General features: G+C 32.6%; 1 long non-coding RNA gene across 1 annotated transcript; it reads right to left on the reverse strand.

Annotated features, from left to right (window-relative positions):
* Nucleotides 1-5,751: 5,751 nt before the first annotated feature.
* Nucleotides 5,752-8,032, reverse strand: LOC149422915 (uncharacterized). Its single transcript, XR_016302293.1, has 3 exons — nucleotides 7,898-8,032; nucleotides 7,151-7,297; nucleotides 5,752-5,886 (listed from the first exon to the last, which is right to left on the reverse strand). It is a non-coding gene; the product is annotated as an uncharacterized LOC149422915 (long non-coding RNA).
* Nucleotides 8,033-26,948: the final 18,916 nt, after the last annotated feature.

Consider the following 26,948-nt stretch of genomic DNA (forward strand, 5'->3'; position numbering starts at 1 on the left):
CATAACCACTAGCAAGCAAAAAGCAGATAAAAAATGTAACCAACATGCCAACCAATCTGCCCAAGCGGCAAAAAATATTGTGGATGCTTTTAGCATTTATATTATAATATTATACAATTAACCTATATGTTGTAATTTCGTACCTTGATAGTATTTTTCAGAATAAAGTAAAAAATTACCTACATGAAGTGTTTATGTGATGGCACTATGTCATTTTAAAATTATTTGTGTACAAAATAAGAGATTTTTTCTGATTCGGTAAAGTTAAAATAGAAGCATTTTTTTTCCTTTTCAATCCTTGAAGCGATTCGTTTCAAAAAATGATCAAAAAGCATTTTTCTTTTTTTAATGTGCAGCAATGATAATTTTGTTAAAATAATATTTACTAAAGGGGGAGTAGTACAATTTCAGATTATTTTCGATTTCTGAAAAAAATTTAGAGAAAATGATCAAGGTAGTTAAAAACTTTCAGATGATATCAAAACTACTTTTAGTTTAGATAAATGTAGAACGATCCATGTAGAGAAAGGCAAAATTGTAGATGGGGACGAGAGTATATTTAGAAATTTTTAAATTACTAGTATGAAAAGGGATGAGGTTTATAAATATTTAGGATACACACAATCAAATAGATTAGACCATACTAGTATTAAGAATGATATTACGATTAAATTTCAAACTAGGATCAGAAAAATATTAAAATGCAATCTATCTGCTAAAAATTTAGTAAAAGCAATAAATACTTATTAACATACTCATTTGGCATAATTAAATGGTCCAATACAGATTAAGATAACTTAGAACGATTAATGAGAACTACGCTAACAAAGTTTAATTGCCATCTACCAAATTCAGCTATAGAACGAATTAATTTACCTAGAAATTTAGGAGGTGGAGGTAAAGTCAAAATAACTTCTTTGAAAGATAATCAGGTAGAAATGCAAAGAACTTTTTTCCATAGGTAAGCTATTAGCTCAGAAATGAACAAAATAATTTGCAAAGCAGATAGAAAAATTACAACTTTAAATTTATACTTATTTATTTAATAATCCCAACCAGGAATTATTAGATTCCTGGTCAAATAAAATTATACACGCAAAACACTTTTTCGACAATTTATCGTCAAATATAATGTTGAGTATTGGAATTTGAGAACTTGATTGACTGCCGTAATATAATACCATATTATGATTACGAACCAATTTCATTTTTATAAAATGAATTTTATAAAATATCTTATGATAAAACTATACTAACAGACCGAATGATTAGTCATAATAGACCCGATATAGTTTTACATGTCAAAATTAAAAAAAAATTATTTAAACCATTGATGTGGCTATTCCAAATTCCTGTAATATTAAAAAATCTGTTACTGAAAAAAAAAAAAATACACAGATTTAGGAAAAGAGATTAAAATAATTTGGCATTCTCAGACTACACAAATATTACCATTTGTTACTTCGACTACTGGCATTATACCTAGCCCTCTCATTCAAAATTTAGGCGTATTAGATCTGTCAAAAAATTTATGTATAAAAATGCAAAAATCAGTCATTTTAAATATATGTGGGATGGGATTACGAAATTTTTTAAAAATTTTTATATTGAGGGATCAGTAGGATTTATAGGTCCTGTTAGAAGTTCTACCGAGCCGAACCCTCTGATATGAATATGAATGAAATATGATAATGAATATGAATATGAATATCTGGAGTCGGTGAATTTTTTATTTTTTATTTTTTATAACGTCAAATATAATTACAAAGATAAATAAGTATATTATTCGCAGTCCTCCTCACTAAGTATTCCTGTTCCGAGGCGGACTATAGGTTTTTGTATAGGTGTAGATCGTGATTTCCTTGTTAATTTATACAAAAAAAATTTAAAAAAATTGTCTTCACATTTGTTCAGTTCATAATTTTATTGATTTCCTCATCTTCATGTTTACTTAGCCATAATTTGATTCCTTTTTTAAATTTTTGTGTCTCCGTTGTGTTTTTGAGTTCAATTGGGAGGGCATTATATAGTTTTGTAGCATGGAAATGATGATTTTTCTGGCCAAAAGACGTATAAGTATTATTATTTAATTATTTTCCCATTTGATCTCTGGTGAGTTGACATGTTGTTCTTGTATTGTTTTGTATTTATTATGCGTATATATAATGCACTTGCATAATGTGGATTAACTAGATGAACATTTGTGAAAAAGTGCGTGGAAGGGTTTTGTTTTTCCTGTTTGGAAGAATTAACCCCGACATAAAGTCGAAATTAAATTATTCTCAATTATTAGAATATTGTACAAATATGAAAATGAATGATTTTTAATAGATTTGAAACCAATGATTTAGCTTATTGAAAACCGAACATAAAAATCCATTTCGTAAACAAAAAATTTACTGCATTATTGGAAAAAATATTTTGAAAACCTTCTTGGAATTATTTTTAATATTACGTGTGTTACTTAGGACACATATTTAGGGACTTCGTCAAAGAATTTGAATTTTCCCAGAGTAACTAAATGTTTCTTCTCCCTTTCAGTTACTTCTTGCTGCATCTCTATCGAAGACTTGGGAGCCTATCCGGATTGCGAACAAACCTGTATTAGGCAAGGCTTGAAATACTTCCTTCTTCCGATAAACCGTACCGGAATTATAATCGCAATAACAGACCTAAATAACAATAATCAGACAACAGTAAAATTTTAAATACATTTATGTTTCACGTTTTTAACGTAATAATCATTTTTATTTTCGTAATTTTTTCAAGTCGTTAACACCCTCCGTTTCCTTACTTGTTTATCACTCGATCTGTTTGTTCTTTCAAGGTAAGAAGAAAACTCATAGATATACCACTCACAAGTTTTACCAGAAAACTATTCCGAAATATCCGAAAGCGGTCACCAGTGTTGCCAACTTGATTGTCTAAATAAAGCCAGAAGTCACCCGAAAAGGAGCTAAAAAAGAGCAAAAAAAAGTCTAAAACCTTGGATGGCCTAAGTTGGGACGAAAAATTCATCCAGGGGGGGGGGGGGATTATTTTTGTGTTGAAATCTTGTTTTTATTTTATATTTAAAAAATATTAGCCGCTATACCGGCATTAACAACACAAACATAAAATAATAATACATAGTTTATTCAGAATCACTTTGCATACAAATCAGTTCAAAAGTAGTCATACAAGATGGCTGCCAGGCAATTTCCGCTCACCCTAGATTTCGCTTCATGCCGTTCATACAAAATTGCAGTAATGCTCCGTCCAGGGCTTTTTAGGTCCACGAAGAATGAGCAGGCCGATTGCAATTATTTTGTGAATGGTTGCACCTTTTTTAAATGGCCTTGAGTTTGTCTGCCTTATTTATCATCACCGCTCTGTAGGGCTGGTTTATCTGCGGTTAAATTGAGCACAAAATTTTCTTACAAAAAGCTCTAAGATATCGATCTAGTGAATAGCATATCTATGACTAGAGTTAGCAATATTATCAAAATTAACCCAAAACACTGTTCCTATTTGAACATCACGAGTAGCGGGGATAACTCACCGCATAAATAAAGCACGCACACTGCACTTACCGGGAGTCGCTATATGCACAGCGACTAGTCGACAGGGGGCGTGGCCAACATATCGGAGCATACCCGAAGTGAAGTGTTTCGGCGCTTTATTTGAAATTGGTTCTCCGCTCAGATTTTTTGTGACGTCACGGCCGAGCATTTCCGAATATTGCCGAGCAGCCGATAGCTAATTTTCATCTTTAGTTTCATACAATTCTTGCACCGTGATTTCATTTGGTTAGATTACATTACTATATGGCCAATATCATAAAGTCGATTCCAAAGCCTCAATAAAGACTATTTGGTATGGCAACCACATTCTAATTCCTGCAAATATAATTAATTTTGAACAATAAAAGACTTGTGGTAGGCCCTATGTTCAACTTTTGTACAGATTCGTACTAGGCCTATAATATATACTCAAAGTATCTAATCTTTTTACATTACAAAACAGTACACCTATGGGAAAGTAAAACTAGCATTATTTGGAGTCTATGTGAAAATTTGGATGTCATATAGTATGTTGAAGGATAAGTGAGCAATGAAGGAAGTTGGGCAATTCATTGATTTATATACTTAGAAAAATTTAGCATTATAGACCAAAAACAATATGGCTTTCAAAAGAAAAAAAGCACAGAGAATTTATTACAGGATGAATTAAACCATAAAAGACATGTTTTAGTACTATTTATAGATAACTCCAAAGCGTTTGATACAATTGACCCACAGAAATTATTAAAAATCTTAGAAGCAATTGGAATTAGAGGTAACCTACTTAATTTGTTTAAAAAATTTTTATATGGACATATCTGTGTAAAGATATTAGAAAAAAATGAGCTGGAGGAAAAAAATCTATGCTGGAGTCCCGCAGGGGTCGATTTTGGGTCCAACCCTTTATATTATATTTGTATCAATAATGAAAAAAATATTTAAATATGTAAGACACTTTGTATATGCTGACGACACTGCTCTTGTCATATCCGATGAACAATTATCCATTGCGATTAAATATATGCAACATGACTTTACGTCCCTGATAAAATAGTCACATGACGCAGGTTTAATCATTAATACCAAGAAAACTAAATTGATGTACATACGGTCTCCGCATGCTTCATTTCAGATCATGCCTAAAATAATTTCACATAACTTTATACGTATTCATCAAAACATTTTACAGCCATGTATGTGTGAAAGTATTGAACTGGTAAATGAATACGTTTATTTGGGGGTGACTGTTGATTGTCATTTCAAATGGGATACACAAATAAACAAAACTTGCAAGCAGCTGAGAGCGATAGTGGGTAGGATATACAAACTGAAATGTTTCGTTCCGGTGAATATTTTAAAAATTATTTACTTATCACTCGCAATTCAATTCTCGAATCAACTTTACGGTATGGTTTAACTACTTGGGGTCACTCTTGTAAAACTAATTTAAACCACCTGCAATCAGTACAAAATTCTATGGTTAAGTTATTAGCTCAAAAACATATTTTTTCACAGAGACGAAACATATCATTGTTGTTTCGGAATTTAACAATATTACCGGTGCAGGCCTTATTATGGTACAAAATATTGATTCAACATATATCTGAGTCTGATTATAAAAAGAAAGTGCAACATGAATATAATACAAGGTTTACAAAGAATGAAGGAATGCTTGTTCCAAAATATAATAATAAATACAGACGGCGAACCCTAGAATTTAACGTGCCAAAAATGCTTAATATGTTACCCATTAATATAAAAAATTGCGATTCTACAAATAGATTGAGATATATGCTGAAACAATGGTTACTAAATAGAGATAGTTTATATTAATTTAGGTGTGTTAATTGTATAGTTATAGTAATAATATTATGTGTGTATGTATGTAATTGATCATTAACATCCTGTTGACAAACTGCTTTATTGCAGTTTAACGGGATTGTAGCTTGAAAGCCAATTAAAAAAAGATAAAAAAATTTGATATTATTTTATTAATGGAAAATAATACATTACACCACACAAAGGAAATATAAACATTGAGGGAACAAACCCCTTTAAAAACATGACAGATAAATCCTGAATTGAGCCGATCAGGTTCTACCCCATCCTGAAATTGATGTTTAATAAATTGCTCCAACAATAGAGACACATCTCGTACTGAGGAAACTCCAGCTTCAACAAGCCTGTTGATCTCCTGTATCAGGTCAGGATGAATTTGTTGGGTCATCTTGGCCGCGTCTCTGCTGTGGTTGTGGCTCGCTTCTCCGGTTGCCGAGACTTAATAACGTAGCACACATTTAGGTGGGCTGGTGGATTGAAGGGCTGCCTTCACTTGTTTCAGAATCTGAAAACAAGCCACAATGTTTTACTATAAATAAAAATATCAGAACCCTACAAAAACAGTAATTATTGGTTTGGTAGGTAGTAAAAAATATAAAATAATATTTTCAACAAAAAATATCTGATTTCCTGAAGGGCACAGGGAAGTATGCTTCACACCTTCTATTTTGCAGTGTTGAGGCCCTGGGAATCATATTTCCGGCCATGGTACTGTGCTGACCTCTACCATGGCAGCACAGTCAAATTCAATAGATAAGAATGTTGAAAATGTGTTTAAGTAAGCGATGGGAAGTTGCGTATTCCCACCACATTTTCTTCTAAACAAATGTGTGTTGTCCAAAACGGTATTTGTATAACCTTGCATCTAACCAGTGTTGTGTAGTATCTAGATACATTTTTGTGTATCTGTATCTAGTTATATTTCTATAACTGTATCTGTATCAAGATACATTTTTACTAGTATCTGACACCTCAGATACTCAGATACTTTCAGATACTTTATTTTCGAAGTGAACTTCTTTACCGATTTTCTCTAGTTAATTTTAAAGTTTTCTTACAGATTCAGCTAGTGGGTACCTTTGTCCATCTAGTGTATAATATCTTATAGCAGTTTATATACATGCATTTTAGGGGTCCTAACCCGAGTAACCGAGTACCCGGGTACCCCCGTATATAAAAAAAAGAAGAATTTAAAAAATAAAATAAAAATTATGAATAATAATTTTTTTAATTTTAATTTTCCATCAGAACCCAAAGTAATCAAGTTGCAAATAGTTCACGTATGTTTTATTTATCCAAGGGGCGTCGGGTACCCGGATAGTAATATGCTACCCGGGTACTCGCGAGGACCCCTAATGCATTTATGTTATCACCGCTTGCAGGCCAATTTGCCAATATCTTTTTGGCCAACGAATAAAACAAGCGAGTGTAAATATGTAAAATAATCACAAGCGTTTACGTCTACCGTCTTTAAGAAATTAAAGTAATCGCTGTTTTCGATAATATATATATTTTAAGTTTTCCCCCAAAAAAGAAGAAAAGTATCCGAGTATCTGTGAGTTACTTTTAAAAAGTATATGTATCTACATACAGATACAATTTTACATTGTATCTTGTATCTGTATCTGGCTACAAATTTTGCCAAGTATCTGTATCTAGATACTTTTAAAAAGTATCTGACACAACACTGCATCTAACTCTAGTGAAAACATTAAAATAATGTTATAAAGTGATTGCCCATGTAGGGATAAGCAAAGAAACTATCATACCTTCGTTTTTGCTCTTTCTGCAATTTGAGGTGGAACAGGAAATTCTGGAAAATATTTTATTTGTTTCAAACTCATCATTGCGGGACAACCAAGCTTCTTGGAGTCCAAAACCCGGAACCTCTTCTTCTTATGGTTTGGGTGATCAGCCTGAAAGAACAATTCAAGGTATATGGTCTAATAGGCTTATACGCATAAGACGCCTATTATTTATGCGGCAAATAAATTGCCCATGGTTAATTTATTTGACGCAGATGATTAACTTTTATAAAAGTTGTTAGGGCCTATGCAATGTTGACATTATTATAAAATTACAAGTGTGGTTATAATCTAGTGTGATATGAATTAAAATTGTGAAATGAGATATAGCTGCAGGGGCTTTAATTAATTTGGCACTTTGAGCGTGGTCTTCTTTAGACTAACACGACATGAGGATGTGTTACGAGCCACGGCACACTTTTAAACACACAAAGATGAATTGTGATTGGTGTGATTGTCGTGTTAATCTAAATGAGACGGAGCTCCAACTGCCATATTAGGAAGGCCCCTGGTGTAATCTAGTCCTAGATTACCTAGGCCCAGGCCCATCGCTTTTTTTATTTTAAACACATCACCGACGATACGGTGATCATTTTGGGGTTATAGACATTAATCTTGGACCAGAGAGTCCTCGGTGCTCTGTCAATGCTACTATTGAAAGACGAGGGGGAGTAGGCCTAGCTGATGTGGTTCAAGGGTGTATTAACATACCAATTCAACTCTCTTTTCTTCTTTTTATTTGGGCGGTGTAGTCGGGGGCCTTGGGCGCACTCTCTGTACGCATTCATACCGAATGTAAATGGCAGCCCAAAAAAATGGAATCCCAAAGAACTCCACTGTAGGCGGGCAGAACGTGTATACACTGTATACTGCATCTGAAAGATTGGAAATGTTAATTTCGAATAACTCGTAAATATCAGCAGCTGCTTATGAACTGAAGAAATGGGAAGGCCTACCATAGACCTAGGCCCTAAGGTTTAGAACTTACCTCCCAACTTCTTTTTCATACTGTCTCTCGTTGAAAAAGTGTGCCCCAACGCGTTCACAGAACACAGACATGCTTCATAATTTACTTCATTGTCAATGTATCCACTGATAACACCCGTCTCTGAATTCTTTTTAAAATTACTTAACGAAACTTCTAAAAGACGGTATAAACCGGCACACAAAGACGCCATTTCTGATGATTTCTGACGTTTCGTTTCACTGATTTTGCATTACGGTAGTGAGAAACAATTTACTCGGAACACACTCGGGTATGCTCGGATATTTTGGCCACGCCCCTGTCGACTAGTCGCTGTGCATATAGCGACTCCCTGCACTTACCGGTAGCAAGCGGCGAGCTGTCGTCTCTGTCATGTTCAGTTTAGAGTAAATTAGAGGTGAGGCGTATTTATCGTACCTTTTAAAAGTACCGGGTATACTCATAGCGTACTTTAAAATGCCTGTTTCCTAAGTATTTGTAAATATCACAGGCCTTGAAGTACTTCGTACTTTAAAATACTACTGACTTCTCACTATGGTCTGTTAGAAATTCGAACTATGGGGAAAAGGGATGAAGAAGTATTTTTACCTACGGTATTTCTTTAGTAGAGTGGAATGGGAGATACTCTGATACTTCGGATTTACTCTTCACTCTACTGAAGGGGGAAAGAGATAGGTATATTTTCTTGGTTGCTGTGATGCGTCACGCTGTAAAATACTGATGCCTTTTCACTCGGTCCAATTAGAAAGGTGTGCGAAGAAAAAGGACAGAAATGAGTATTCAGTCTACGGTAGTACGCGTAATTTACGATGAAAGTTTAAATTCAATCGGATTATCTGTTTCAAAAAATTACTTACTTTTTAAAACTAAAATCTTTTATTTAATTATAATATATGCAAGAAAAACTTGTCCAGTGTTCTCCAATTATATAAAACCGTACATTGAAATACACTAACATATTTTTGAAAAGATATATTTACTTAAATTTACTCAAAAAATGGTGCCCATTACCTACTTTATTATATTATATTATGCAACCTACCTTACACTTACCTTAAAAATTAAATAAAAATATTATTAGTATATTTTGAACACCTCTAGTAATGTTAGTTCTGCTTGTTAGACCCCTCCCTTCCCCTCAACATCCCTGCTCAGTACTCAGCACGCCTCAGGTCCCCGTCTCTCCCCGTCCTCAGTTTCGCAGATACTTAAATTTGTTATAAAATACTTACAGACAGGTAAATGTGAAGGGGTTAAATATTTTGTCATTTAAACAAATTATTTACCTCAATACTTTATTTGTAATTGTACTGGACGTGAATCCGCACCAGACTGTAGATTTAGGGCGCCGTGTCTTCAGCCGATAGTGATGCTCCTTTACGGTCGATAGTGATGATAGTTGTAAAGTTGAAGATGATTATAGAGTCTGTATTCCGCACCCGGTGCTCGGTGAATGTTGGGCACTGAGTGTGCTGTTTTTTCTGCTCGCTTCTGGCGTTTGGCGGTTGCCTAACAGGGCCGGCTGATCTTGAGGAGGTAAACACCAGAAGATTTGGAGCAAAACTAGGCAAGGCGAGGCAGGTGAAGATCAGGAGTCACTTGTAGAAAAGTAGTAAAACACTTGTTTGTTTGTAAAGATGAACTGATTTATTGTAAATTATGTCGCTGATTATATCCAATTCGGTCGAAGCTCATGGGACATGAGGCTGCCGACCGAAAAGAGGTGGGGGATTTTATCAGCTACATGATAGTATATAAGCCACCGAAAAGTGTTGCATATTCATTTTCGCGATGGGCTTGCTGAAGGCGGACGCTTAAATTTGAGACTTGAGCAAAAGATTTTGCAAACTCGCCTGTATTACATTTACATGTTTTAATGACATAATAGTTAACACAATTTGTATCTTGACAACCAGATTTTTAGTTTTTCACGACAAAAATAAGAAATGTTTGGATATTAAGTTTGTAAAATTAATCTTGAAGCGATCAAATGTATAAAAATGGTTAGGAAAGTATTTTTCCGAAGTTCCTCGTAACATAGCGCTCCGAAACAGAAAATATTCACTATGCTACGAGGCTCCTGGATTTTTGTAGAGACAAATATGTTATATTAATGATAAAAAATGGTTACATTGATATCGTTAAAAATGGCATTTTAAATATCTCCCCAGTGGTGGCAAATCGGAAATAAATTTTATTTGACTACCGCTGAGGAGATGTACAAGTTAAAACAGGTAATAGCAAATAGCAACATATTTGTAAAATTATAATTAGTTTTCAAAAATTTGTATACACAAAACTATAAACATCGTTCCGCTCGGCCGGGATACGCGCGCGATGAGGTATCGATACTTTTCGGAGTCTAAAATTTCTAACCATTTTGACCGAAACGGGCTATGAAATGAGCAGTGGCGGGGAGTGAGGAATTTGTCAGTGGCGTGGAATTGGCACATTTTATAAGTTAAGATATTTTTTGAAATGGAAAAATATGGCCAACAACGTCCGTTACAGTAATCTACAATATAATTAATGGCGTGCATCAAATGAATTTTCTAGGAAAATTGAAACTTTGCAGCACAAACACAGACGAGTCTTAAAAAGAAATTAAATAAAACCCTCTAGACAAAAAAAAAAACAAAACAGTAAGTAAAAGGTCGTTGATGCACGAAGCATTGGAAATATTTAGCCAATAACCAGATGAAAGTAAAATAGCAGAAACCACAAACAGGTTTAAATTAAAATTTTCACACAAAAGTTTAAAAAAAGATTTTTGGATTGCATTAGGACAAGGGTAACTATGTTTTTATTTAAAAACCATAAGTAAAATAATTTGTATTTATTTTTGATAGTTGAACTTGTTTTTGATGAAAATTTACAGTCAATTTTATATCGAAAGGTACATATGAAAAACTACTAAGTACTGGTTCAGCAGGTTTAAATGATATATCAAATAGTCGGTGACATAGACATATAATTACATCAATGGTCGGTGCATTAAAAAATATTACTTCAGTAGGTGCGTTTTAAAGACATTAATTATTTTTTAAGCTAGTTTTCAATATCAAATCAAAACAAAAAATGTCGCCGGATGAAATGAACAAGTTTCCTCTGGCCTTGAATCTTCCCGGGAATGTTTTTGGTCCAATTGAACTGTGGAAAATGTGGTTAACGTCTACATTTGAAACATTCTGAAAACCCTGCAAAATAAATTAATAATTAGAATTGCTAGTATCGGCATCTCATTAAATCGATTGCGTTCTACCACAGGAGAAATCCAAATACAAGTAAGATGCTCCCCGTACATCTTAACGAGGCAAGATAAATACATGTTCGAACGTAAAATACTTGGGGCACATTACTAATCAAGACCTATCGGACTATGGCGATATCGGAGAAGCCTAAGCATAGTGTCTAATGTGATTGCTCGCCGATGCTGGAAATGCAGCAATACTATTAAAAAAACACTGTTCAACGTATGTATCACTACCGAACGTGCTCGATATAACGACTCCGAATCAAATAAATGTCGCATGTAGAATCATATTTGGATACAGAAGAAACATCAGCGCATCGACAATGTTCACGGAATTAGGAATAAATAGATTTGCTGGCCTGATGAGACACGGAGCATTCTTTACCTGCCTGATAAATGACTACATGAGAATACATACTATATGAGAAAAATCCCAAATTTTATTGACTTGGGATAACATCTTCAGGTTGCGCGGTTATCCGTAAATTAACATAAAACATTTTTTTTGCAAGTTACTGGTGCACCTTACATAGCGTAATTTAATTTTTATTATTATTATTTACGGTGGCAAGTTTAGTGTTGGAATATTGTTTGTCGCTCTTGCAACTCTTTCTGGTGACTTCTGTTAAAAAAAACAGACGAAAAATTTATTGGACGGAAGCGCGCAAAACTCAAAATCACTCTTGCCCATCGATTTCTTGATGCTACACTTATTTACTAAAAAGTACCCGACACAAGAAGATATTTTTCGTTTGGTGAACCAAAACAGTTCACTTTCAATACGTTACCGACTTATTGTGATATTATACAATAATATATATACATATATATTTTTTTAAAAGAACGACAAACATTCCCGGGTTACGAATAACCTGACAATATTTGAAAATCTCCTACTACCACCACATAAAGCTGAAAATGTTGATTGTGTTGTGATGGAGGACTTAGCCGGCCGATGAATTGAACACACTACGCCTGAGAAAAGGACCCAAGCGCGATGTCAACTCGGCCACCGACCGGTATAGGGGTTTAAAGATTGAGAACCTTCTATATTTTGATAGCTAGTTGTCAAGTGGAATATAATTCACCTATTTGTGTCCCCTTTATATAAAGCTCACTCTAATAATTTAGAAAGAGATCAGAAAAATTTCTGATACGTAAATTTTAAGCTCAAAATTCAAATTAAATACTTTAATTATGTCAGTTTGATGAATCAATTGCATTAAATAACACTGTCTGACAGGAGAATTATGTCAGTCCTGGTTGTGTTAAACAGAGTCATTAACGACTTAATTGTCAGTCCTGCCATCGGTGCCATTATTAAATTCCGACTTGGAATACAAGGCAAAAAGTAACATTCTTTTGCAATATATACACAACCAACTATCAACACACTCACTAACCAATAGGATGCATGATCTGGGTAACAAGTTTGTGGGTACTATTGTTATATTTATTGACTCCATTTACAGAACTAAGCGTAATCTATAGAAGCAATTTGGTGAACCCTGCAAATTATAGTAGCATTGGTAATGTAGTTTTAGTGATTTGTCTTATATGTAGTATTGTTCTATTGTCTATATTATTTTATGTTGCTGTTACTTGTTTTACTAATATAGTTTTATAGCGCCCTTGAGGTGATTTCTCACGAAAACGGCGCTATATAAATTGGCCAAATATTATTTCATATTTAGTTTCTCAGTTTACTGTCATACTGCGGTCGCCTAGTATGGTGATTTAATATTATTTCATATTTAGTTTCTCAGTTTACTGTCATACTGCGGTCGCCTAGTATGGTGATTTAATATTATTTCATATTTAGTTTCTCAGTTTACTGTCATACTGCGGTCGCCTAGTATGGTGATTTAATATTATTTCATATTTAGTTTCTCAGCTTACTGTCATACTGCGGTCGCCTAGTATGGTGATTTAATATTATTTCATATTTAGTTTCTCAGTTTACTGTCATACTGCGGTCGCCTAGTATGGTGATTTAATATTATTTCATATTTAGTTTCTCAGTTAACTGTCATACTGCGGTCGCCTAGTAATTGCCTGGTGATTTAATGTATCATATTTTAATGTATTATCATGTATTTTATTAATAATTAAAAGCTGTTATATCATTCCTAAACATTTTTTTGTATAATTTTCGAAAGCTCACTACGTATATTCTGTTATTAATATACGGCTTGGCGTAAAACCAACTAAAATAAAAATAAAGTAAAATATTGTACACCTATGTAAAGGAGAGTGGCTTTGTTTTTAATGAAAATCTACGGTTTTATTCCTCGATTGATGAAACTTTGCAAACATGATCTTAAAAACAAGAGGAAGATCACTGTTTAAGATAATCTTAATAAGATTTCCTAAAAGAAGCCCCATCCACTATTCCCTCCCTTAAAGCAGAATTTTGATACATCGTGATGAAAATTTGCACACTTGACATTTAAAATATGAGGATCATTATTGTCTCACTGTCTCCGACCGAAGACGAAAAACTAAACACCGGGCACGTAAAACATTATTTGATTATCGTGACAAACTTATAATAGACCCAAAGCTAAAAATTCAACAAAGCCCAAAGTTTAAAACACAAAGCTCAAATCTCAAAGCTAAACCTCAAACCTCAAAGTTCAAAAGACAAATCTGTAAACAAAAAGCAAATACTCAAAGTTTTAAACCTAAAGCTCATAAAACAGAGCTCACACTTAAATAAATCTTAAGCCCCAAAGATCAAATCTCAAAATAAGGGTTCGGCTCGAGGATGAGAGAGCTAGGTATAATGCCAGTAGCCGAAATAACAAATTGTAATATTTGTATAGTCTGAGAATAAATGTACAAATACCAATTTCTTTTAATCTAATTTATTCGATACTTTATAACATTACAATAAATCGATAGCACGCTGATTTTAAACTGTTTTGTTAATCAAACACAGGACATGAGAAATCGTTTCTAGTATTGGAAATTTTTAAATAAATATGCGTGGCATCAAGAATGCGATGCGCGGGAGTGATTTTGAGTTTTATGCGTTTTATCGACCGGAAACCTTGCAGAGCAGAAATATTTTATGATTACGCCGGATTAAATGAAGGGTGATTCCAAAATAATGCTTTAAATCCGGGTTTCTTTATTTGTTTTACTTTTAAATAGTTTTAATTAGTACTTCTGACTCGATTTACTCGAAAACGAAAGCTGAAATCAAAAAAAAATATACTACAAAATCGACTCCAAATGTGATGTAGATTCTCCAGTTTCCCGCTTGTACTACGAGTTTTGCGGACACCGTATATATGGAGATATTATCGAACGATTCTTCGTAAGGATGATACATAATAATTGACTTTGACAGCATTGTTGGAATGTCTAGGGAAATTTCTTTCTGAAATTAGGGAAGTAAAAATCCATGTGGAATATGTGTTTACATTTCTTTTATTTCCCTCTATTTTATAACTGTTCCAATTTGTCAAAAACTTTACATAAAAAAATTAAATTAAACAAAATTCTATTGTAAAACCATACTTATATAGGCACTTTCACGAAAAGAAAATATTCAGATGAAATTTAAAAAAAAAATTATTATTCTTGTTTTTTTTTATTATATTTTATAAACAAGTTCGGCTGTCAACAGTTTGTAACTGTTTTTATAAATTAAAGAAGGATAATTTATTATGTATGTAAAATTTAAAAACACAAAATGGAGTTCTGCAAATTAATAACTGTACGGGACGTGTTTGCCTGCACAAGAAAATACTGTAAATAATAAGCACCGGCACACATCAGTCCTCAACCTGGGTAATGATGTAAGTAAAACACCGTGAGGTGTTCTATCCAAACTAGGGAATGCAATCCCGCAAGAAAATGTCAATCCAGGTATTTGCGGGACTGAACAATGTTAGTCCCGCTGGATCCAGGTATTTGCGGGATCCAGCAGAGTGGACTTAGATATACCAACCTTGTTTTTAGAGTTTTAAATTTATACCAATAATAAAACAAGTTATTTTGGAGATTTTAAATGATTTATTAATAGGTATACCTTTAGTTAGACATAGGTAAAGTTTAAGTCATAAATTGGCAAAGAATAAGATAAGACATAAATTTACATAACATATTTGCCTCGGAACAGACTTTGTCTAGTGAGGTGGGTAAAATAAATCTATGTACACAAATGAAAATAAAATAAACGCCCGGATTGCCGGCACCGAAACTGAAATTGAATTGAAACTTAAATTTAAATAATAACGTTCACACGATAAACAATATTTTTGTACAATGAGCATCATAAGTTTAATTAAACATTATTTTGGAAATAGTTTCGTAAAAATTTAAAGTATTAATTGTGTCATCTGATAAACGGCTTCTGATATTGGACATAAGGTAGCCAGCGGCTGAAAAAGCTCGTTCAGCTTCCACGCTGGTTGGTACAATAGTCATTAGCGCATTGTAAGTGAATTGAAGGTATGTGCCTTTTAATCCACCAGACTCGAAGTAATTCAGAGTAAGTAAGGGTAAATCTGTAGTTGCTCTCTTTCAGCTTTAAAAGATCTTGAATAACCATCATTTTTAGTGTCTTGCTGTAATTCATAACCATTAATTTGAAAAAATTAGACGATGTTGGTAAGTTAAAACCCCCGGCTTTAAAAAGATCTCGCAAATCCGACGAGGTACAGAAAACTCGGAATGGTAAACCATCTTTAGACACCATTCGTGATATCCTCTTTTCGACGGTATTGTTTTCGCTTGAAAAATGGTCAGTGATTTTATTTGTTGATGGTTGAGGTTCACAATGAGCCGATGTGGAAGAACTGGACGTCGATGCAGTTGTAGAAGCTTCTCTGTAATCCCGCCAGTCCAGCGGGATCCCGCAAAATTTTCGACCGAGATTAGTCCCGCAAAATGTCTGCGGGATCTCCGTATTTCGGGATCCCGCTATACCGGGATTGCATTCCCTAATCCAAACCATCATAAAAGAAAGACGATTCGAATTAAAATTCACATTTTAATTTCAAGTATTGTACTGGTATACAGAACGTAGAAAGGGGTGTAGCTTATAGGTACTTCCTATTTTTTAGTCAACCCAATTCACAAGAAATAGTTAAATGTATTTCAATACAACTGGGATTTAAAACACAGATAGAAAACTGAGACAATCTGAATTCTTTTAGCGATAATTTCAGATTGGACCACATTGTGCATCATCGCGCCATACGATACAGAAAATGGCGTAGGCGACTGCTGGAGCAGTGGCCAGTTCAATTGGTAGCCAGCAGGAATCGGCCAGTCTCTAGGCTTCAGCATCAATGGCTAATTCAGTCGGTAGTCAGGAAGAATTGGCCGGCCTCTAGGTTGTCAGCATCAATGCAGCAGGGATTGGCCAGCCTCTAGGTGATCAGCAGCAGTAGGCAGTTCAGTCGGTAGCCAGCAGGAATTAATCAGCCTCTAGGTTGTCAGCATCAATGCAGCAGGGATTGGCCAGCCTCTAGGTGATCAGCGGCAGTGGGCAGTTCAGTCGGTAGCCAGCAGGTATTCAGCGGCGGCATGGTCATTTGATTATAAGAGCCGGCACACGGAGACGCCCCATTATTGTAATGATGACAGATGCGTCTGGCTCAGCTTATATAGAGTGCCGGCCGTAAAAAGCTCGTTGCAAATAGTTGTAATCTTTAAAATGATTGTGCCGTGATGGAGGAACAGAAACGACTACAGATTTCAGTTGACACTCAGGAATTTATAATGTCTTAAATTATAATTAACAGATCGCGTTTTAACTGGAGGTGTTCCGTCCACTCGTGTTAATTTTTGAAATTTGACTGAGCCATATTGAGTTGTTTTTAGCTATTTATAATTTTTCTAACAAGTTCTTGTGATGTCAATATCACCACCACAACTTAGTTACGTTCGGTGCGAATAATAATTTCGCCCAGCGACTCGTTTTGTCAATATTTTGGTTTCGTTTTAGAAAATAGGGTTATCGAACTGTTTCATGTTAGATTCAGACTTTTTGCGGCCTGGTAAAAAATTGATAGATTTTTCAACTGGTAAATATTATGATTTGGAAAAGGGGTCATCAAACTTGCAGGTGTTCAACTTTAGTCGCAATTAAAATTAAATGCAATATAAACCTTGTTTTCATGTTCGATACAAATAACAATAAATAATTGACTGACTTTCCGAACACCCAAAATCACTAGATGTTACAATCAAAGGCATATGCAACAAACAAAAACAACATTTGGAAAAAAAAATGTATACAGTGGAAATAATTTATACTAGCGAGTTTTTTGCTGCTAGGCCCTGAGAGCGGCACTTGCTTGGGCTTCGCCCAGTTTAAGTGATACTAACAACAGTTACATTTAATAGGTAGATATTAGGTCATTCACAGAGAGAGGGTGAGTATATATAGTTAAAACACGGAACAGGAAGGAGTTTAGGCATAATAAGAATGACAGTTGTTCGAGTAAAACCTTACCTTTCCGGAATAATTGCCTAATGGGTAAATATTTTGAATCGCTGAACACGGAAAAATACGATTTTTTTTTAAATAATACCTTCTGATTTACCCTAATTACTATAAAAGCAATCGAACAGCATTTGGGAAATTTTTGATTTTGGCCTTTTAATTTTCAATTACGTAAAATGAAAATTCGCTCTCGTATGGGATGACAGCCTGAATAATTTCTCTCGATAACATTTTCTTTTGTCGGTATTCCTGAAATGAGCGGCTAGAGACAATTGAAAAACGAAAAAAAATATATAATATAATACAATATTCCGGAAAAATAGTGCCTACTTAAAAAGCATAAATGATTTATTTGGCTATTATTATCATTATTATTTTATTTAACCTAACCTATAATAACTTAACCTATAATAACCCAATCTAACCTAACCTATATTAATCCAGCCTAACCTATAATAATCCAACCTAACCTATGTCCTAACCTAACCTGTAATAATCCAACCTAACCTAACCTAACCTATATCTTATCCTAACCTATAATAATCTAACCTGACCTAACCTAACCTCACCTATAATAATCCAACATAACATAACCTATATCCTAACCTAACCTATAATAATCCTATCTAACCTAACCCAACCTAACCTAACCGAACCAATCCTAACCTAACCTATACTAACCTAACCTAACCTATAATAATCTAACCTAACCTATATCCTAACCTAACCTATAATAACCCAACCTAACCTAACCTATAATAACCCAAACTAACCTTACCTAACCTAACATAACCTGACTTATCCTAACCTATAATAATCCAACTTAATCTCACCTAACCTATAAACAAACTTAACTTATACTAATCCAACCTAACCTTACCTAACCTAGCATAACCCAACCTAACCTATTCTAACATATAATAACCTTTTTTTAATATTTCCGTATTTGTAAAACAAACCTAAATAACTTTATTTTATTTTTCGAGCTTCGGCTAAAATATAGTATTTGCATAGAGTAAATTATAAAAATTATAGTCACTCATATCAGGAATACCAAAAAAAAGAAAATGTCATCAATAGAAATCATCCAATGCAACGAAACCGAATTTTCATTTTACGTAATTAAAAATTAAAATGCCATCTAGTAATGCCAATAAAAGCTAGTAGATTAAAAAGATATAATTATACGTATGGTAAAAAAAATAATAACAGATTATTCCAGAAAAATGAAAAAATATTTTATTCCAAATTTGACGATAAACAAAATATTATTTCGAATAATAATATTCCGTTGCCATCTGAAGATATGCGCGATTTTTGGACTAAAATTTGGAGTAAAAATATAAAACATAACGAATCAAATCCCTGGATAGAAAATGAAGAACTCAATTTTTCAGGCATTGAACAAATGAGTTTTTCTAATATATCGGTTGAATTGTTAACCAAAATTATTAAAAATACTCATAATTGGAAAGCCACGGGTTGCGATTGGATACATAATTTTTGGTACAAACGTCTAACTACTTTACATCCTCTTTTGGCGAAAAATCTTTCAAAATTTGTCAGTCAACCACAAAATTTTCCAAATTTTCTAACTAAAGGCATTACTTATATGTTGCCCAAAAGCGAAAATATTAATAATCCCTCTCAGTACAGACCCATTACATGTTTACCGACAATATACAAAATTTTAACATCTTGCTTGACAGATTTAATATATACTCATTTAGATAAAAAAAATATTTTATCTGAACAACAAAAAGGTTGTCGCAGAAAACATATGGGATGTTAAGAACAATTAGTTATTGATTCTGTAATTCTAAAACAGATTCAAACTCGAAAACGTAATTTACATACTTGCTATATAGATTACCAAAAGGCTTTCGATAGTGTCCCGCACTCGTGGCTGATCAAAATATTAAATATATATAAAATAAACCCCATTATTATTAGCTTTTTGGAAAATATTATGTCATTTTGGAATACCAATTTACTTATCAATTTAAAAGGTAAGAAAATAGTAATACCGGGCATTTCAATTAAAAGAGGAATTTTTCAAGGAGACTCATTGAGACCTCTTTGGTTTTGCTTAGCATTGAATCCTCTATCTAAAATGTTAATTAAAAGCAAGTTTGGAATAAAAGTTAAGGGTAATACAAGGGAGAGTAGTACAATTTCGCATTTATTAAATATGGATGACATAAAATTATTTTCGAATTCTGAACAAAATTTAGAGAAAATGATCGAGGTAGTTAAAAACTTTTCAGATGATATCAAAATGACTTTTGGTTTAGATAAATGTAGAACGATCCATATAGAGAAAGGCAAAATTGTAGATGGGGACGAGAGTATATTTAGAAATTTCCAAATTACTAGTATGAAAAGGGATGAGGTTATAAGTATTTAGGATACCCACAATCAAATAGATTAGACCATACTAGTATTAAAAATGATATAAGGATTAAATTTCAAACTAGGATCAGGAAAATTTTAAAATGCAATCTATCTGCTAAAAATTTAGTAAAAGCAATAAATACTTGGGCAATACCTCTATTAACGTACTCATTTGGCATAATTAAATGGTCTTATACAGATTTAGAAAACTTAGAAAGATTAATTAGAACTACGCTAACAAAGTTTAATTGCCATCATCCAAATTCAGCTATAGAACGAGTTAATTTACCTAGAAATTTAGGAGGTAGAGGTATAGTCAAAATAACTTCTTTGAAACATAATCAGGTAGAAATACTAAGAACTTTTTTCCATAGGAAAGCTCATAGCTCAGAAATGCACAAAATACTTTGCAAGGCAGATAGAAATATTACACCTTTAAATTTATACGATGAGAATGCCAACATTTTTATAAATCCCAACCAGGAATTATTAGATTCCTGGTCAAATAAAATTTTACACGCAAAACACTTCAATTATCTCAACCAAACGTATGTTGACAAATTTTCGTCAAACAAATGGTTGAGTATTGGAGAGTTGAGCGCAGAAATAGAAGGATTTATGCTTGCCATTCAGGATAGAGTCATTAATACTAAAAATTATAGAAAACATATAATCAAAGATACAAATCAAATTGATGATTTGTGTAGAAAATGTTTAGCTTTTCCGGAAACTATAGAACATATTATATCGGGATGTTCTATATTAGCACCGTCCGAGTATACATTTGGGCACAATCAAGTTTTAAAAATAATTCACCAAAATTTGGTAATTAAACATAACTTGATTGACTCCCGTAATATAGTACCATATTATGAATACGAACCAAATTCATTTTTAGAAAACGAATTTTATAAAATATATTATGATAAAACTATACTAACAGACCGAGCGATTAGTCATAATAGACCCGATATAGTTTTACATGACAAAATTAAAAAAAAAAACTTATGTCATTGATGTCGCTATACCAAATTCCTGTAATATTCAAAAATCTGCAAGCGAAAAAATAAGAAAATACACAGATTTAGGAAATGAAATAAAAAGAATTTGGCATTCTCAGACTATAGAAATATTACCATTCGTTATTTCGGCTACTGGCATTATACCTAGCTCTCTAATTAAAAATTTAGGCGTATTAGATCTATCAAAAAATTTATATATAAAGATGCAAAAGTCGGTCATTTTGAATACATGTAGGATAACAATTGATTTTAAAAATATTTATGTTGAGGGATCAGTAGGATTTATAGGCCCTGTTAGAAGTTCTGCCGAGCCGAACCCTCTGATATGAAAATATCTGGAGACGGTGAATTTTTTTCCCATTTGATATCTGGTGAGTTGACGTGTTGTTGTTCTTGTATTGTTTTGTATTTATTTTACTTATATAATGCACTTACATAGTGTTGATTGACTAGCTGATCATTTGTGGAAAAGTGAGTGGAAGGGTTTAGTTTTTTAAAAGCATAAATGATTTATTTGGCTATTATTATCATTATTATTTTATTTAACCTAACCTATAATAACTTAACCTATAATAACCCAATCTAACCTAACCTATATTAATCCAGCCTAACCTATAATAATCCAACCTAACCTATGTCCTAACCTAACCTGTAATAATCCAACCTAACCTAACCTAACCTATATCTTATCCTAACCTATAATAATCTAACCTGACCTAACCTAACCTCACCTATAATAATCCAACATAACATAACCTATATCCTAACCTAACCTGTAATAATCCAATCTAACCTAACCCAACCTAACCTAACCGAACCAATCCTAACCTAACCTATCCTAACCTAACCTAACCTATAATAATCTAACATAACCTATATCCTAACCTAACCTATAATAACCCAACCTAACCTAACCTATAATAACCCAAACTAACCTTACCTAACCTAACATAACCTGACTTATCCTAACCTATAATAATCCAACATAATCTCACCTAACCTATAAACAAACTTAACTTATACTAATCCAACCTAACCTTACCTAACCTAGCATAACCCAACCTAACCTATTCTAACATATAATAACCTTTTTTTAATATTTCCGTATTTGTAAAACAAACCTAAATAACTTTATTTTATTTTTCGAGCTTCGGCTAAAATATAGTATTTGCATAGAGTAAATTATAAAAATTATAGTCACTCATATCAGGAATACCAAAAAAAAGAAAATGTCATCAATAGAAATCATCCAATGCAACGAAACCGAATTTTCATTTTACGTAATTAAAAATTAAAATGCCATCTAGTAATGCCAATAAAAGCTAGTAGATTAAAAAGATATAATTATACGTATGGTAAAAAAAATAATAACAGATTATTCCAGAAAAATGAAAAAATATTTTATTCCAAATTTGACGATAAACAAAATATTATTTCGAATAATAATATTCCGTTGCCATCTGAATCAGATATGCGCGATTTTTGGACTAAAATTTGGAGTAAAGATATAAAACATAACGAATCAAATCCCTGGATAGAAAATGAAGAACTCAATTTTTCAGGCATTGAACAAATGAGTTTTTCTAATATATCGGTTGAATTGTTAACCAAAATTATTAAAAATACTCATAATTGGAAAGCCACGGGTTGCGATTGGATACATAATTTTTGGTACAAACGTCTAACTACTTTACATCCTCTTTTGGCGAAAAATCTTTCAAAATTTGTCAGTCAACCACAAAATTTTCCAAATTTTCTAACTAAAGGCATTACTTATATGTTGCCCAAAAGCGAAAATATTAATAATCCCTCTCAGTACAGACCCATTACATGTTTACCGACAATATACAAAATTTTAACATCTTGCTTGACAGATTTAATATATACTCATTTAGATGAAAAAAATATTTTATCTGAACAACAAAAAGGTTGTCGAAGAAAACATATGGGATGTTAAGAACAATTAGTTATTGATTCTGTAATTCTAAAACAGATTCAAACTCGAAAACGTAATTTACATACTTGCTATATAGATTACCAAAAGGCTTTCGATAGTGTCCCGCACTCGTGGCTGATCAAAGTATTAAATAAATATAAAATTAACCCCATTATTATTAGCTTTTTGGAAAATATTATGTCCTTTTGGAATACCAATTTACTTATCAATTTAAAAGGTAAGAAAATAGTAATACCGGGCATTTCAATTAAAAGAGGAATTTTTCAAGGAGACTCATTGAGACCTCTTTGGTTTTGCTTAGCATTGAATCCTCTATCTAAAATGTTAATTAAAAGCAAGTTTGGAATAAAAGTTAAGGGTAATACAAGGGAGAGTAGTACAATTTCGCATTTATTAAATATGGATGACATAAAAATATTTTCGAATTCTGAACAAAATTTAGAGAAAATGATCGAGGTGGTTAAAAACTTTTCAGATGATATCAAAATGACTTTTGGTTTAGATAAATGTAGAACGATCCATATAGAGAAAGGCAAAATTGTAGATGGGGACGAGAGTATATTTAGAAATTTCCAAATTACTAGTATGAAAAGGGATGAGGTTATAAGTATTTAGGATACCCACAATCAAATAGATTAGACCATACTAGTATTAAAAATGATATAAGGATTAAATTTCAAACTAGGATCAGGAAAATTTTAAAATGCAATCTATCTGCTAAAAATTTAGTAAAAGCAATAAATACTTGGGCAATACCTCTATTAACGTACTCATTTGGCATAATTAAATGGTCTTATACAGATTTAGAAAACTTAGAAAGATTAATTAGAACTACGCTAACAAAGTTTAATTGCCATCATCCAAATTCAGCTATAGAACGAGTTAATTTACCTAGAAATTTAGGAGGTAGAGGTATAGTCAAAATAACTTCTTTGAAACATAATCAGGTAGAAATACTAAGAACTTTTTTCCATAGGAAAGCTCATAGCTCAGAAATGCACAAAATACTTTGCAAGGCAGATAGAAATATTACACCTTTAAATTTATACGATGAGAATGCCAACATTTTTATAAATCCCAACCAGGAATTATTAGATTCCTGGTCAAATAAAATTTTACACGCAAAACACTTCAATTATCTCAACCAAACGTATGTTGACAAATTTTCGTCAAACAAATGGTTGAGTATTGGAGAGTTGAGCGCAGAAATAGAAGGATTTATGCTTGCCATTCAGGATAGAGTCATTAATACTAAAAATTATAGAAAACATATAATCAAAGATACAAATCAAATTGATGATTTGTGTAGAAAATGTTTAGCTTTTCCGGAAACTATAGAACATATTATATCGGGATGTTCTATATTAGCACCGTCCGAGTATACATTTGGGCACAATCAAGTTTTAAAAATAATTCACCAAAATTTGGTAATTAAACATAACTTGATTGACTCCCGTAATATAGTACCATATTATGAATACGAACCAAATTCATTTTTAGAAAACGAATTTTATAAAATATATTATGATAAAACTATACTAACAGACCGAGCGATTAGTCATAATAGACCCGATATAGTTTTACATGACAAAATTAAAAAAAAAAACTTATGTCATTGATGTCGCTATACCAAATTCCTGTAATATTCAAAAATCTGCAAGCGAAAAAATAAGAAAATACACAGATTTAGGAAATGAAATAAAAAGAATTTGGCATTCTCAGACTATAGAAATATTACCATTCGTTATTTCGGCTACTGGCATTATACCTAGCTCTCTAATTAAAAATTTAGGCGTATTAGATCTATCAAAAAATTTATATATAAAGATGCAAAAGTCGGTCATTTTGAATACATGTAGGATAACAATTGATTTTAAAAATATTTATGTTGAGGGATCAGTAGGATTTATAGGCCCTGTTAGAAGTTCTGCCGAGCCGAACCCTCTGATATGAAAATATCTGGAGACGGTGAATTTTTTTCCCATTTGATATCTGGTGAGTTGACGTGTTGTTGTTCTTGTATTGTTTTGTATTTATTTTACTTATATAATGCACTTACATAGTGTTGATTGACTAGCTGATCATTTGTGGAAAAGTGAGTGGAAGGGTTTAGTTTTTTAAAAGCATAAATGATTTATTTGGCTATTATTATCATTATTATTTTATTTAACCTAACCTATAATAACTTAACCTATAATAACCCAATCTAACCTAACCTATATTAATCCAGCCTAACCTATAATAATCCAACCTAACCTATGTCCTAACCTAACCTGTAATAATCCAACCTAACCTAACCTAACCTATATCTTATCCTAACCTATAATAATCTAACCTGACCTAACCTAACCTCACCTATAATAATCCAACATAACATAACCTATATCCTAACCTAACCTGTAATAATCCAATCTAACCTAACCCAACCTAACCTAACCGAACCAATCCTAACCTAACCTATCCTAACCTAACCTAACCTATAATAATCTAACATAACCTATATCCTAACCTAACCTATAATAACCCAACCTAACCTAACCTATAATAACCCAAACTAACCTTACCTAACCTAACATAACCTGACTTATCCTAACCTATAATAATCCAACATAATCTCACCTAACCTATAAACAAACTTAACTTATACTAATCCAACCTAACCTTACCTAACCTAGCATAACCCAACCTAACCTATTCTAACATATAATAACCTTTTTTTAATATTTCCGTATTTGTAAAACAAACCTAAATAACTTTATTTTATTTTTCGAGCTTCGGCTAAAATATAGTATTTGCATAGAGTAAATTATAAAAATTATAGTCACTCATATCAGGAATACCAAAAAAAAGAAAATGTCATCAATAGAAATCATCCAATGCAACGAAACCGAATTTTCATTTTACGTAATTAAAAATTAAAATGCCATCTAGTAATGCCAATAAAAGCTAGTAGATTAAAAAGATATAATTATACGTATGGTAAAAAAAATAATAACAGATTATTCCAGAAAAATGAAAAAATATTTTATTCCAAATTTGACGATAAACAAAATATTATTTCGAATAATAATATTCCGTTGCCATCTGAATCAGATATGCGCGATTTTTGGACTAAAATTTGGAGTAAAGATATAAAACATAACGAATCAAATCCCTGGATAGAAAATGAAGAACTCAATTTTTCAGGCATTGAACAAATGAGTTTTTCTAATATATCGGTTGAATTGTTAACCAAAATTATTAAAAATACTCATAATTGGAAAGCCACGGGTTGCGATTGGATACATAATTTTTGGTACAAACGTCTAACTACTTTACATCCTCTTTTGGCGAAAAATCTTTCAAAATTTGTCAGTCAACCACAAAATTTTCCAAATTTTCTAACTAAAGGCATTACTTATATGTTGCCCAAAAGCGAAAATATTAATAATCCCTCTCAGTACAGACCCATTACATGTTTACCGACAATATACAAAATTTTAACATCTTGCTTGACAGATTTAATATATACTCATTTAGATGAAAAAAATATTTTATCTGAACAACAAAAAGGTTGTCGAAGAAAACATATGGGATGTTAAGAACAATTAGTTATTGATTCTGTAATTCTAAAACAGATTCAAACTCGAAAACGTAATTTACATACTTGCTATATAGATTACCAAAAGGCTTTCGATAGTGTCCCGCA

The sequence above is a fragment of the Hesperophylax consimilis genome, chromosome 6, assembly GCF_061612785.1.
Source record: "Hesperophylax consimilis isolate HC1 chromosome 6, BYU_Hcon_1.0, whole genome shotgun sequence".
In the NCBI taxonomy this organism is placed as follows: Eukaryota; Metazoa; Arthropoda; class Insecta; order Trichoptera; family Limnephilidae; genus Hesperophylax; species Hesperophylax consimilis.